This window comes from Pseudophryne corroboree, chromosome 1, assembly GCF_028390025.1.
Source record: "Pseudophryne corroboree isolate aPseCor3 chromosome 1, aPseCor3.hap2, whole genome shotgun sequence".
Taxonomy (NCBI): Eukaryota; Metazoa; Chordata; class Amphibia; order Anura; family Myobatrachidae; genus Pseudophryne; species Pseudophryne corroboree.
In genome coordinates this window covers 28,268,251-28,284,225 of record NC_086444.1, presented here as the reverse complement: position 1 = coordinate 28,284,225, position 15,975 = coordinate 28,268,251, and the positions used below count along the sequence as shown (strand labels likewise).

At 52.8% G+C, this 15,975-nt stretch overlaps 1 protein-coding gene across 1 annotated transcript in view; it reads left to right on the top strand.

Annotated features, from left to right (window-relative positions):
* The first annotated feature begins 1,306 nt into the window (after positions 1 to 1,306).
* Positions 1,307 to 15,975, top strand: part of LOC135058161 (uncharacterized) — a 122,348-nt gene continuing 107,679 nt past the window's right edge. Inside the window, exon 1 of the mRNA XM_063963849.1 lies at positions 1,307 to 1,316. The gene's annotated coding sequence lies outside the window, so the exon portion shown is untranslated. The remainder of the gene's footprint in view (positions 1,317 to 15,975) is intronic.

The window sequence follows — 15,975 nt, the reverse complement described above, 5'->3', positions numbered from 1 at the left end:
CCCTGCTCCTCCCACTATATAACTCTCAGTCTGTGGCTTCCTGCTGCCTCCATTCCCCTCCTCACATCATGTCACTGCCCCTGTCACATGCAGCCCTGTCCTCACTAACACATCACTCATCTCCTGATATACTCTGTGCTGCTGGTAGACCCTGCTCCTCCCACTATATAACTCTCAGCCTGTGGCTTCCTGCTGCCTCCATTCCCCTCCTCACATCATGTCACTGCCCCTGTCACATGCAGCCCTGTCCTCACTGACACATCACTCATCTCCTGATATACTCTGTGCTGCTGGGGACCCTGCTCCTCCCACTATATAACTCTCAGTCTGTGTCTTCCTGCTGCCTCCATTCCCCTCCTCACATCATGTCACTGCCTCTGTCACATGTAGCCCTGTCCCAACTGACACATCACTCATCTCCTGATATACTCTGTGCTGCTGGGGACCCTGCTCCTCCCACTATATAACTCTCAGTCTGTGGCTTCCTGCTGCCTCCATTCCCCTCCTCACATCATGTCACTGCCCCTGTCACATGCAGCCCTGTCCTCACTGACACATCACTCATCTCCTGATATACTCTGTGCTGCTGGTAGACCCTGCTCCTCCCACTATATAACTCTCAGCCTGTGGCTTCCTGCTGCCTCCATTCCCCTCCTCACATCATGTCACTGCCCCTGTCACATGCAGCCCTGTCCTCACTGACACATCACTCATCTCCTGATATACTCTGTGCTGCTGGGGACCCTGCTCCTCCCACTATATAACTCTCAGTCTGTGGCTTCCTGCTGCCTCCATTCCCCTCCTCACATCATGTCACTGCCCCTGTCACATGCAGCCCTGTCCTCACTGACACATCACTCATCTCCTGATATACTCTGTTCTGCTGGGGACCCTGCTCCTCCCACTATATAACTCTCAGTCTGTGGCCTCCTGCTGCCTCCATTCCCCTCACATCATGTAACTGCCCCTGTCCCATGCAGCCAGGGCCGGACTGGCCATCTGGCACTACTGGCAAATGCCAGAAGGGCCGATGGCCACGTGGGCCGGTCCAGCTGAGCAGCAGCAGTTTGCTTCTTAGCCGAGGAGCCAAGAAACGTGCTACGCCCGCTCATTTCTATGACATCAGCTGAACTGTCTGTCCACCGAACGGGCTCTCTAGCAGTCTGCTCCACGTGACGGCTGTGGACCGTAGCATGCAGCTGAGAAGATTCCTTCAGCCCCACACACAAAGCAGACATGACACTAGCTGCTGCTGCTGGTGGTGGGAGCACAGCACACGAGGTGATTGCAGTAACCCCCGTCTAACAAGGCTAAAGGTAAAACAGCGGGCAGTACATACACCATACTTACCTACTTATGAAAAAGCATTTCAGGGAGATTGTGAAAGTAACCCCTATCAGCGCAGACGTACTGCTACACCTGACAGTTGGTGTTAACCCCTGCAGTGCCTTTCAGCTGTGCACACAAGCTAATGACTTTATAAAAAGGCTGAGACTACCCCTTTTCACCTTCATTATTTAACCTTTAGCGCAGTCCAATTTGCTGGTCATTTACTATTAAAAAGATTTTGTGCTTTTAAAGGAATTTACAAGTATCACTGCTTGATGGTTCTGCATACCTCCCAACATTTCTTCTGTATAAAGCGGGACACACGCGCGGCGCTCCCGAAAAGGGGGGGTGTCCTAAGGAAAGGGGGCGTGGCTTCACTGGAGGACCGCGCTCGCGAGCCACGCCCCTGTTTTCGTCACTGAGGGGGCATGCCCAGCGCTCTGTGAGCCGCTGGCATGCCCCCTCTCCCTCTGACTTCGCTGTGCTAAGCAGAGCAGCGACAGACAGAGCCTCCCAACTGCCCCCCCCCCCCCCCACCGCGGGACACTGCGGCCCACGGGTAGGACAGCGGGACAGTCCCCAAAAAACGGGACTGTCCCGCGAAAATCGGGACAGTTGGGAGGTATGGTTCTGTACAAAGGGCAATTTCATTTTCTGAGTCCTATCCATCTCTTTTGTATTCCACGTTGCACAGCACAGTCACTGGTGCGACAGAACTAAAGGTCTATACATACTATGCGATATCACACACGATATCGCTCATTTTCAGCTTTCTGAGCGATATTGTTTGTGATATCGCCAGTGTGTATGCTACAGACGATGAATGATGTGCGCTTCCACACTTCATTATTGTCCACCTTTCAGCGGCTGTGCATGCAGTTCAACTTGGTAAATCTTGCAGCAAAATAGGTAATCTTACCATGCTGCCTTTCTCTCTCCCTAGTCCCTACTGTATGCCCTTACTATCCCTCTCTCTGTCACTCTCCCTGTCCCTATGTCCCTGCTGTCACTCTCCCTGTCTCTATGTCCCTGCTGTCACTCTCCCTGTCCCTATGTCCCTGCTGTCACTCTCCCTGTCTCTATGTCCCTGCTGTCACTCTCCCTGTCCCTATGTCCCTGCTGTCACTCTCCCTGTCTCTATGTCCCTGCTGTCACTCTCCCTGTCCCTATGTCCCTGCTGTCACTCTCCCTGTCTCTATGTCCCTGCTGTCACTCTCCCTGTCTCTATGTCCCTGCTGTCACTCTCCCTGTCTCTATGTCCCTGCTGTCACTCTCCCTGTCTCTATGTCCCTGCTGTCACTCTCCCTGTCTCTATGTCCCTGCTGTCACTCTCCCTGTCTCTATGTCCCTGCTGTCACTCTCCCCGTCTCTATGTCCCTGCTGTCACTCTCCCCGTCTCTATGTCCCTGCTGTCACTCTCCCCGTCTCTATGTCCCTGCTGTCACTCTCCCCGTCTCTATGTCCCTGCTGTCACTCTCCCCGTCTCTATGTCCCTGCTGTCACTCTCCCCGTCTCTATGTCCCTGCTGTCACTCTCCCCGTCTCTATGTCCCTGCTGTCACTCTCCCCGTCTCTATGTCCCTGCTGTCACTCTCCCTGTCCCTATGTCCCTGCTGTCACTCTCCCTGTCTCTATGTCCCTGCTGTCACTCTCCCTGTCTCTATGTCCCTGCTGTCACTCTCCCTGTCCCTATGTCCCTGCTGTCACTCTCCCTGTCCCTATGTCCCTGCTGTCACTCTCCCTGTCCCTATGTCCCTGCTGTCACTCTCCCCGTCTCTATGTCCCTGCTGTCACTCTCCCCGTCTCTATGTCCCTGCTGTCACTCTCCCCGTCTCTATGTCCCTGCTGTCACTCTCCCCGTCTCTATGTCCCTGCTGTCACTCTCCCCGTCTCTATGTCCCTGCTGTCACTCTCCCTGTCTCTATGTCCCTGCTGTCACTCTCCCTGTCTCTATGTCCCTGCTGTCACTCTCCCTGTCTCTATGTCCCTGCTGTCACTCTCCCTGAATTCTGTCTCATTCCATGTGGCATAATGTAAATTTTGGCTCATACTGTGTGCTATAATGTGAATTGCGACTCATACTGTATGGTATGTGAAAGGGGCACCAGTACTAGATAGTATAAGTGGTCCTGCTATTGTGGTGCATAATGTGTATAAGGGGTATATAGTGTGGTAAACTACAATGAAGGACACGCCCCATTTTTGAATGGCCACGCCCCTTTTCTGGGGCGCACTTAGTTACAACCTTTATTTTTCCATAACCCCACTTCAACATTTCCACTTAAACCAATTGTTGTGTGTATTTTATTACAGAATGGTGTACACTTGTATGTAGTTATCATATTAATTACATTTGTAAGAGCATAGACTAAGAAGTAGGAGAAGTCGGGAATAGTAAGGGGAGGAGTCAGATGCTGACACCGAGGTGGGCCTGTGTGCTTCAAAAATGCCTGGGCATATTTTTGGTCCCAGTCCGGCCCTGCATGCAGCCCTGTCCTCACTGACACATCACTCATCTCCTGATATACTCTGTGCTGCTGGGGACCGTGCTCCTTCCACTATATAACTCTCAGTCTGTGGCCTCCTGCTGCCTCCATTACCCTCCTCACATCATGTCACTGCCCCTGTCACATGCAGCCCTGTCCTCACTGACACATCACTCATCTCCTGATACACTCTGTGCTGCTGGGGACCCTGCTCCTCCCACTATATAACTCTCAGTCCGTGGCTTCCTGCTGTCTCCATTCTCCTCCTCACATCATGTCACTTCCCCTGTCACATGCAGCCCTGTCCTCACTGACACATCACTCATCTCCTGATATACTCTGTGCTGCAGGGGACCCTGCTCCTCCCACTATATAACTCTCAGTCCGTGGCTTCCTGCTGTCTCCATTCCCCTCCTCACATCATGTCACTGCCCCTGTCACATGCAGCCCTGTCCTCACTGACACATCACTCATCTCCTGATATACTCTGTGCTGCTGGGGACCCTGCTCCTCCCACTATATAACTCTCAGTCTGTGGCCTCCTGCTGCCTCCATTCCCCTCCTCACATCATGTAACTGCCCCTGTCACATGCAGCCCTGTCCTCACTGACACATCACTCATCTCCTGATATACTCTGTGCTGCTGGGGACCGTGCTCCTTCCACTATATAACTCTCAGTCTGTGGCCTCCTGCTGCCTCCATTACCCTCCTCACATCATGTCACTGTCCCTGTCACATGCAGCCCTGTCCTCACTGACACATCACTCATCTCCTGATACACTCTGTGCTGCTGGGGACCCTGCTCCTCCCACTATATAACTCTCAGTCTATGGCCTCCTGCTGCCTCCATTCCCCTCCTCACATCATGTCACTGCCCCTGTCACATGCAGCCCTGTGCTCACTGACACATCACTCATCTCCTGATATACTCTGTGCTGCTGGGGACCCTGCTCCTTCCACTATATAAATCTTAGTCTGTGGCCTCCTGCTGCCTCCCTTCCCCTCCTCACATCATGTCACTGCCCCTGTCACATGCAGCCCTGTCCTCACTGACACATCTCCTGATATACTCTGTGCTGCTGGGGACCCTGCTCCTCCCACTTTATAACTCTCAGTCTGTGGCTTCCTGCTGCCTCCATTCCCCTCCAGCAGGATATACTTAAATTGGTGGGGCCTGGTTCTTTGTGTCATTAATCTGCACCGTTTCCCAATGTACCGACAATTCCCTGTATTATCTCCCCATCCCCACGGATGCTGTAGATCCACCTCTTCTGATGTCGGGGGCACTAGCAAGACATATCCGGAGTCTCCAGTACCTCCAGGAGAGTAGGTAAGTACAGCATGCCTCTGTCACACAGTTCTGTCCTCACTGATGAATGGACAGTTTATTACCTCCCATATGACTGCTGCCCACCTACCACAACAATCTGTTCTGCATGTAATATCTGTTACCAGGGGTAAAAGTGTGCTGGAACGGGGCGGAACTGTGTTCCGGCAGTTCTAATTAGAGACGGAACCAGTTCCACCTCCGTCAGCCCACCCAACTTGCCTTGTTTTGCTCATGGCTGCGCTGTCGCCTACCGGAATTAATATCACTGCCGGGGAAAGGGATCTTCAACAGGAGAGGAAGCTCAGGCTCGCTTCCAGTCCGGGGCTTCCCTATGGCTGTGCTGCGCCGCCCACCAGCACCATGGCCACCCATATCAATGATATGTTGGGTGGACGGTGCTTAAGAATGATTGATTTTGCCCAACCCTCCTCCCTCAGTTCTTCTGCCGGCAGCAGGAAAGATGATGACATTGTGCAGCGCGTCTGCATCTCTTAAATTATTAAACTCATGCGGACGCTGAGGTAAGGGACAGGTCCGGAGCTCTCTTATCAGCTGATTCGCAGATATTTTACCGGTTCTGTTACATCCTGCTGTTTTTTCAAAGAAAAGGTATATTAACCGCATCCCCCTATAACATACTTGCCTACTTTGCTGCCCCCTCCTCCGGGAGGATGCAGCGTTGTAGGCGCATGGGGGCGTGGTCGGCCGCATGGTGGGCTGTCCGGGGGTGTGTGGTCAGTCAACCCGAATCGCGTAATCAGATCCCCTCTGACCGCCCACCTGTTCCTGCTGTGGACGGCCGACGCGGGGTGCGGAGCGCCTGACAGAGAAAACGGGAGGCATCTGCTTGTGAACTTGCAGTAGGTTTTTTCTGGACATGGCATTTTATGTGTGGAAGCTTTTTACTGAATTGTTTATTGCTCTTTAAAGTTTGATTGGATTACTGTATATTAGGCTTACACCATACCCTCCAGCTGCACCTTTTTGGCAGGTACAGTACCTTTTTTTATGGTCTGTACTGATTTTTGGCTCTCCAAACTTCCACTGAAAGTATAGGGAAAGGCCCTTTTCGAATTTGTACCAAATTTTGGGGGTCATTCCGTGTTGATCGCTCGCTAGCTACTTTTTGCAGCGCTGCGATCAGATAGTCACCGCCCACTGGTTAGTGTATTTTAGCTTTGCAAGCGCACGAACGCCTGTGCAGCCGAGCTCTGCAAAAACATTTTGTGCAGTTTCTGAGTTTCCCAGAACTTACTCAGCCGCTGCGATCACTTCAGCCTGTCCGGGGTCGGAATTGACGTCAGACACCCTCCCTGCAAAGTGCAATCGCTTGGACACGCCTGTGTTTTTCCAACCACTCCCAGAAAACGGTCAGTTGCCACAAACGCCTTCTTCCTGTCAATCTCCTTGCGATTGGCTGTGCGTATGGATTCTTCATTAAATCCACCGGTCAGCAACGATCCGCTTTGTACCCGTGTGACACACCTGCGCATTACGGTGCATTTGCATGCGCAGTAGTGACCTGATCGCTGCACATGCGAAAAACGGCAGCGTGCGAACAGGTCGGAATGCCCCCCATTATGTGTAAAATGTTGGAGGGTTTGTTACATGGAAACCATTCTAGTGACTGGGTGTTATGTCCTGTTACAGTATGTGCTCTCATTAACCTCACACGTCAGATGCATCCACTCGCCACTCAAGCACACTTATCTTATAAAATAAAGACACAACAACTGTAATTGGCGTGAAAGGGGTCAGCTTTTATTTTCTGACTGAGAGGAAGGCCTATTAAATACTAAAACTAAAATGCAGACTTCCCTCTCTAACTAAGGTGGCGGGGAGAAGAACGGTTAAGCATGATAAACGTAACATGGGTGATCAATGTTATAATACAGAAAAAACAAGCAATAAAAAACATATGTGTGAGGGAGCCTTCTGCCCCAGATGTTCCGGGATCGGCCTCCTGCCTCCATCCCAGACATCGAAAATCAAAAATCCAAGGACAGGGGCCGACCTTCTGCCACTACCCCTGCCCACCAACAGTTGCAGGGACGGAGGTACGCTCCGCCCCTACATGGTAAAAATTGGGCCACCGGCCCCGCCATCCACATATGTTTATAGCAGTTATATGGACCCACTTGGTAAAGCGATGCCCGTAAACTAATTATAAAACTAGAAAATTTACCTAAAAGTACACCCAAACTTACTAACCTTGAACTCATAATTAAAATTAAGTAACCGTTCAGAAACCGGCCAACTGCCAGGTTACCAACCTGCTACCGCCACTTACTCCGAAAAGACTAACTAAAGGGACCTAAAAGTAGAACACGGACTAACGCAACGGAACCCAAGAAAAACTACCTAAAGGGGCCTAAGAATTTGAATAATGTCCTCCAAGAAGATCAGCATGCCAGCCGGCGACAAATACACCCCGTCAGACCAGTACTGTGTCGGATCATGGAAGGAGATACCACCGTGCGGCATGACCAGGCCGCCATGCTGGAGGACAGCACGACCGACAACCGAATTGACCCGCCTCCAAACTAGGTCAATCGCCCCGGGGTTAAAGGCTCCACGCCAAGACCGCCGAGGGACGATGTCTGACCAGAGGATCAGGCAAAAACGGCCAGTCAGCCATAAGTTCCAACAGCTGACGTCTGATCTCGAAGCAAATGTCGACCCCGGTACGGCGCACCAGATCATTGCCACCTAGATGCAAGACCAGAAACCGCGGGTACCCAAATCGGCCAACTGCCGCCCGAAGCCAGTCCCGCAGGCCGTCCCCAGCGGAGGCCTCTACGCCCCAACCAGCGCACAGCCTGCAGCTCCGGCCGGGTTGTGTCGCAGGCCAGAGCAGACACGGACAGCCAGTAGATGTATAAATGGCCGACAAATCATATAAAGTGCGGATCTAACCGCCATCCTGCAAAAGAAGGGTGTGACGCAGGTTAATAATCAAAATAAAGATAGTATAAGTAGTAGATGGGCAACCTAACTGCGTCCCTAACGGGGAGGGGGTTTTGGGGGGAAGGGTCGCCCAATTTGACTTGAGGCAAAAACACAAAACTTCGTTAGCCGGCAAAAGCCGTAATGAAAACCAACGATAAAACAAAAATTCCTCAAGGCCCCCGCAATCGCAAAGTGCAACTGCGACGAGTGGCTAGTCCTCAAAGGGGCGCACTGGGAGGAAAAAGCCTGATATCGCGTATGACTGCACCAGACCTCCACCTACCCAGTGCCCGGACTTCGACTTCGGACCAACCCGCCGCAGCGGCTGCTGACGCAGCGCCGATGCGGAAAGAGTGAGTCCCAGAGTCGGCCGGAGATAGACCCAGGTACAAAAGACAACGTCCCAAAACCGACCGGGAGTGATATCTGGACAACGGGGAACCGTCATGATGGACGAGCCACCCGGTGGGCGTTGGAGGGCGAAGGGACGAATAAGCCCGGGCCGCGGCAACTGGACAAATGCCCCGTGCACGAGCCTGACCCATTCGAACCCACTGCCCCCTGCCGACTACGTCCGTCTTGGAGCGCTGAATCCGACACCACAAACCGTCGGGGCATACAACAACGCGGGCCGCCAGCATGGGCGAGGCAGAAGTCCGAGAGACGGATCCCAGCTCACCCACCCTGAGCGCACCGTGGAAGGCCATCGTAAAGGCCGCCATGAAGAGGCGAACCTCGTATCCCCATATCGTATCCCCGTATCCTCGTATCGTGAGCGCTGAATCCTACACCTCAAACCTTCGGGGCGTACGTCGACGGCTTTTATTGACTGAAAGGAAGGCCTATTAAATCTAAACTTGGATGAAAAAACTCCCTGTCTAACTAAGGGACGGTTGAAATATTTATCACACATAGCAGAAAGCAGACAGCTCATGAAAATAAAATATCTCAAAATTATAATTGAAATAATAACCTAAATGTTGGAGGGCCTTCTGCCCCGATGTTCTGGGATCGGCCGTCTGCCACCATCCCTGAGGGCCTGCTACCCAGATGTTATGGGATCGGCCTTCTGCCACCATCCCTGAGGGCCTGCTACCCAGATGTTATGGGATCGGCCTTCTGCCACCATCCCTGAGGGCCTGCTACCCAGATGTTATGGGATCGGCCTTCTGCCACCATCCCTGAGGGCCTGCTACCCTGATGTTATGGGATCGGCCTTCTGCCACCATCCCAGATATCCCAAATCCAATGCAACTATGGGCCATCTGCCTTGTGAGGGGTCTTACCCACTATGGCCCCTCTCCAGAAGGTAGCGATTCCATCGCTCCCAAGCGGCCAGATAAGCCGTAAAAGTTGCAGGAGCCAAAGACCTGTGGGCTAAATCCTCCAATCCACACACAGAAGCAGGACAGAAGTCCCCTTGGATTAGAGCTGCAGGAGCTAACTGCCAAAACCACTGCCAGTCACCGCGAGAAAGGGTATCATCAATTTCGTTGCGCTCGACCGGGACATGCTTGTCTCGCAACGTAATGTTGGTCACCCAGCATAGCAAGACTATCTGCGCGAAGACCCGCAGTCCAGCAAGGATGTGGACTCCTGCCTAATGATGGCAAAAAACCATGCCCAAATTGTCGCACCAGAAGACCACCTGTTTGTTACGCAGGGCATAGCGCCAGAGCGCCACTGCGCCCAGTATGGGAAAAATATCCAGCAACGGCAAGAATCGCAAGCACCAGAGGCGTCCGTGAAAAGCTCCAGAGAGGAGGTGAAACGAACTAGAAATCCGTCCCAAATACGTAAATCCCTCGAGTGCTAAACTAAGAAAATGATGAGGACGTCTAATCCCAACTGTCGCCCGTTCCAATTTCCAACAGAAAAACTCTACCCATTGGGATAACCTTCCAAGCAAAAAGAAACAGGCCCAAGAAGGATTGAGCCTGTTGTAGAGTAAGCTTGCCCGCGGCGAGCCCATAGAGGATACCATCGTGAAGACGCAACACCTTGTCCCCAAGGAGCCTTCAGAGACCACCGACCGTATCCATCTGAATCCCGAGGTAAACAAGGAGGCGGAGGGACCCTGCCAATGGCCACCGCAGCAAGACGACGCACCGAACAGAGCCAGGTGGGCCGAGCAAAAGAAAATCATCCAAGTAGTGCGACATACCCCGCTCGCCCGTCGCCTGCTGCAGACCCCAGCGGAGGAAAGAACTGCACCTTGCAAAGTCAGCGCACGAGAGAGAAAAACCCACAGGGAGACAGCGATCGATGTAGTAGCCATCATCCAGTTGAAAACCCATAAATCGAAAGGCGAAAGGGTGCAGCGGGAGGAGCGAAATGCTGACGCGATGTCCAATTCACACATCACCACCCCCGGACCAAACGACCGAATGGCATCTATGGCCGAATCAAACTTACAGATAGGTAAATGACCCTACCTGATAATAGGGATAGCCTCATTAACCGATGACCCGAGAGGACAGGAAAGATGGATGAGACGAAATTCGCCTGCGGACTGCTTGGGCACCATGCCTACGGGGGACAAGACCAAATCTAGTAAGGAGGGGGGGGGTTTCCTGTAAAAAGCCTTTCATCCCGCCCAATGACAATGCAGCCGCAACCTTCTGCTGGAGCACGCTCGGAAACTCCCGAGCCGAATGCAAGTTCGTACTAGCCCCGGGACCCGCCAGTCCATGTATCGGCAAGAGGAAACCAGGTGCGAAAACCCGAGTGTAAGAATAGGGCATCCACCGGCCGCGGGAAGTCTAATTGGGGTGGGGGCTGTGGCCAGCGCTTGGGGCCGCGGGAGCGCGGCTCTGCGGGACGGAATTACCCCTGTGCCGTGTACTGGGGCAGTCCTTGATCCCGTGGCCTCCACCACAGCTGATGCAGGAGTGGCGAATACGACACCACCGCCCCAAACCGCATTGGGCAGGATTGAAAGCGAAGCATTAACCATGCCCCGCGCGCAATGAACCCCCTCAAAAGCCGGCAGAATGAGAGGCAGGTCGTGGAACCCGTCGTTCCTGCTGTACCGGCTGAACCCTGAGGCAGCTCCGAGCACAATACCACATCCTTTTAACCGAAGGTATAGATCTGCCGCCCATGCTGTTTGCGCCAGAAGTCCTAGTAGTAACGCCGCCAAGTATCGTACAGCACGTGTATAAGGAATTGATGGCGCACGATGTTCATGTGTTCGTCCGGGCGCGTCTCTGAGTAACACGCTGCAAAGATCAACATGATCTAACTCAAGTCGGGTAGGAGCGCAAAGCGTCCTCGCTGCCCCGGCCCTTTTGCTTAGCTAAAAGCAAGGCTATACGAGCATCGCTAGTAAGAGCAAAATATAGACAGATAGGCCCTTACAGATCCAGTCTCGGACTCGGGGCCGGAGACCACGGTGCACTGCCGTGTTGGCGCAGTAAACGGAGTCCGACTCCACAGACACGTGCGAGGCGGAAGAGGTTGAATGCCGTTGCTGCCGCCGTTTTCGACGCTTGACCCTGTCCCAACCGTCGTCGTAGGAGGACACCCTCTGAGGTCGTGGAGGCAAGGGAAGAGTCCGTGCCCCGACGCCTGCGTCTATCGCGCTTGCCGGTAACCTGACGCGCACTGCTGCCGCTGCTAGAGGAGCGGGACTGAGTACTAGATCCCCCCCCCACTATGGGGGGTAACTGCGCTCCCCTTGGACCAGTCAGGGTCCGATGAAGACTCACCAGTACGAGGGGGAACTCCATCCGTCCCAGCAGCCGCCGTACGACTTGTGGATGCGCCGACTGACTCCATTCCTGGCCCAACGTCCGCGGCTGGGGAAACAAAAGAGAGACAATGTTCCCCTGTTCCCCTATCGAATCAGCAGCCGCCGGGAGTGGGGCAGGCGGGGCGACCGTCGAGCCAGAGGACAGGAGCGGGATAAGAGATTGCGCAATGCCATCCTCCAAAGAAGCGGTGGCCAGACACGGTCCCCCGGGTACGGAGGATAACAAGGGAGCCACCGCTGACACGACAGAGGCACAAATGGCTCTAAGATCAGACCCGGAACGCGAGTCGCGCGCCCCATGGGAGGTTCTCAAAACCGAATCTTATTGGCTATCCAAAACACGTGACATCAGTGAGCCAATAAGATTCGGTTTTGAGAACCGAGTAAAACCGAGTAAAACCGAATCCGCTCATCAAACTGTGTACAATGGCCCTCATTCCGAGTTGTTCGCTCGTTATTTTTTTTCCGCAACGGAGCGATTAGTCGCTAATGCGCATGCGCAATGTCCGCAGTGCGTCTGCGCCAAGTGAATTTGCTAATAAGTTTGGTATTTTACTCATGGCTTAACGAAGAAATTTCTTCGTTCTGGTGATCGGAGTGTGATTGACAGGAAGTGGGTGTTTCTGGGCGGAAACTGGACGTTTTATGGGTGTGTGCGAAAAAACGCTGCCGTTTCTGGGAAAAACGCGGGAGTGGCTGGAGAAACGGGGGAGTGGCTGGCCGAACGCAGGGTGTGTTTGTGACGTCAAACCAGGAACGAAACGGTCTGAGCTGATCGCAGTGTAGAAGTAAGTCTCGAGCTACTCAGAAACTGCAAAGAAGTTTCTTTTCGCAATTCTGCGAATCTTTCGGTCGCAATTCTACTATGCTAAGATACACTCCCAGAGGGCGGCGGCTTAGCGTGTGCAATGCTGCTAAAAGCAGCTAGCGAGCGAACAACTCAGATTGAGGGCCAAAGTACCACTTATTTAACGTACTGCCGGCTGAACTTTCATATAATATGCTGTAGAGGAGAGGGCTAGTAATGTGAATATATGTCACCATAGAGGGTTTTTCTGTTGCCGCTTATCCATACTTGTCTACCTTGCTGCCCCCTCCTCCAGGAGGAGGCAGCGTTGTAGGCGCATGGGGGCGTGGCCAACGGTATGATGTGCCGTCCGAGGTGCGTGGCGATGTGGAAGTGGGCAGTCCAGGGGGCGTGACATCACGATTGTGTCATTGTGGCTCCGCCCCCCGCTATACAGTGCCGATATACTAGGCACTGTACAGCGGGGGGCGGAGCTACGATGACGCGATTCAGCGTGAATTGCATCATCGGATCCCCTCGGCCGCCCACTTGTTCTCTGCTGTGGGTGGCCGAGGGGGGAGTGGAGGGCCTGACAAGGAAAACGGGAGGCTTGCCCACCCTTCTGGGCAGTGCTTAAAGTGGTCTGGGAGAGGTGGTGGAACTAGACCCCCTCACCCCTGCGGGTGCCACGCCCCTCCCATCTGGCAGATACCACACCCCTAGCCCCACCCCTTCAAGTACGTTAATTGTTTTTGCATTTGCACCTCGCTCCCTCCAGCCCTGGCTGACATGTTTGCACAGCAGGGCCGCTGATGTCAGAGGCTCAGGGCTGACTCTGGTTGCTAGGGGCAACTCATTTCACATTTCAGCTGTTTGTTTGCTCTTATTTGGAGGGTGATTGCCATATTATTTCTTATTTATTGCATTTAAAAACTTTGAAGTTATTCAGTCTATGTATCAAGGATTAATTCTAGTGCACGCATGAACCGACTAGTGGGTCACATATGTATGTATTGCATCTGGCCTGGCAAAGTTCCAAATCAACTTAATCACTCAGCTGGCCAGCCATATTTTCTAAGTTACTTATGGATCTGGTGATAGGTTTTCTATCACTGTGATAAGCGCATACTTGCCTACCCTCCCGGAATGACCGGGAGCCTCCCGAAAATCAGGTGGCCCTCCCGGCCCCTCGGAAGCAGGGGTTAAAGTGAGCCGGAACGGGGCGGAACTGCATTGCATCAGTTCCACTTTGAGACGGAACGCAGTTCCTCCTCCTCCGGCTCACCTCACCCGATGTTAGCCTGGCGCTGCAGGGAGATGCCGGGTGCCCGCTGAGATTGTGTTACCAGCGGGCGCCCCGGCTCTCTCTCCACAGCGGAAGCCGGAGGTAGTAGCTCACTACTGAGCTCCGACTTCCGGCTCTGTCAGTGCGCGCTATGGGAGAGACGTCATGACGTCTCTCCCATAGTGCCGAGGAGCAGATGCCAGGAGGACTGCAGCGGTTGGACGCGGGAGCGGTGAGTATGGTGTGGTTTTTTGGGGTTTTTCTTTTTTCATCTGTGTAGCGGCGCGTCTACTGGGGCTAACTACTGGAGGGCATCTACTGGGGGCAATCTACAAGGGGCAAGCTACTGGGGACATAACTACAGGGTCATTACTACAAGAGGGCAAGCTACTGGGGGCATTACTACTGGGGGCATAACTACAGGGGCATTACTACAAGAGGGCAAGCTACTGGGGACATAACTACAGGGTCATTACAACAAGAGGGCAAGCTACAGGGGGCATTACTACTGGGGGCATAACTACAGGGGCATTACTACAAGAGGGCAAGCTACTGGGGGCATAACTACAGGGGCATTACTACAAGAGGGCAAGCTACAGGGGGCATTACTACTGGGGGCATAACTACAGGGGCATTACTACAAGAGGGCAAGCTACTGGGGGCATAACTACAGGGGCATTACTACTGGCGGCATTACTACTGGGGGCTAAACTACAAGGGGGCACAACTACAGAGGCTAAACTACTGGGGGCAAACTACATGGGATCTAAACTACTGAGGGCATAACTGCAGGGGGCATTACCACTGGGGGCCAAACTACATGGGGCAGAAACTACATGAGGGCTAAACTACTGGAGGCATTACCACTGGAAGGCTAAACTAAAGGAGGGCAAACTACTGGGGTCATAACTGCAGGGGCATTACCACTGGGGGATAATAAAGCCAGCCTGGTCCCAGATCCGCTGCAGCCGCCCTCAGCCTCCTCTGCCGCCCTCACACCTCTACACGCCCTCAGCCTCCTCCTCATCCGCAGTATCTCCCAGGCCCACCGCCTCCTCGTCCACCGCACCGCAGACCACCGCCGCTGCTAAACAGGTAATCATACCCTGCTGCCTTTCTCTCTCCCTAGTCCCTACTGTATGTCCTTACTGTCCCTCTCTCTGTCACTCTCCCTGCTGTCACTTTCCATGTCCCTGCTGTCACTCTATAATGTAAATTTCGGCTCATTCTGTACTGTGTGCTATAATGTGAATTTAGGCTCATACCGTGTGCTATAATGTGAATTTTGGCTCATACCGTGTGCTATAATGTGAATTTTGGCTCATACCGTGTGCTATAATGTGAACTTAGGCTCATACCGTGTGCTATAATGTGAATTTTGGCTCATTCTGTGTGCTATAATGTGAATTTCGGCTCATTTTGTGTGGCATAATGTGAATTTCGGCTCATACTGTGTGGTATAATGTGAATTTAGGCTCATACCGTGTGCTATAATGTGAATTTTGGCTCATACCGTGTGCTATAATGTGAATTTTGGCTCATACCGTGTGCTATAATGTGAACTTAGGCTCATACCGTGTGCTATAATGTGAATTTTGGCTCATTTTGTGTGGTATAATGTGAATTTTGGCTCATTCTGTGTGCTATAATGTGAATTTCGGCTCATTCTGTGTGCTATAATGTGAATTTCGGCTCATACTGTGTGGTATAATGTGAAAGGGGCACCAGTAAGGGGTCCTGCTATTGTTATGTATAATGTATATAAGGCATATATGGTATGGTAAACTACACTGAAGGACATGCCCCCTTCTGAGTGGCCACGCCCCCTTTTCCAGAGCGCGCATATAATTACAACCTTCACTTGTCCATACCCCCACTTCAAAATTTCCACATCAACTACTGGGTGCTACTACTGTGGGCATTATTACTATTGTGTGACCACGCCCCTTTCTTTACGAGACCACACCCCTTTTTGGCATGCACACCTACGCCGCGCACAATACCTTTATTACATGGGCGCCGTGGGGAGGGGGGTTGAGTTCCACCACCTCTCTA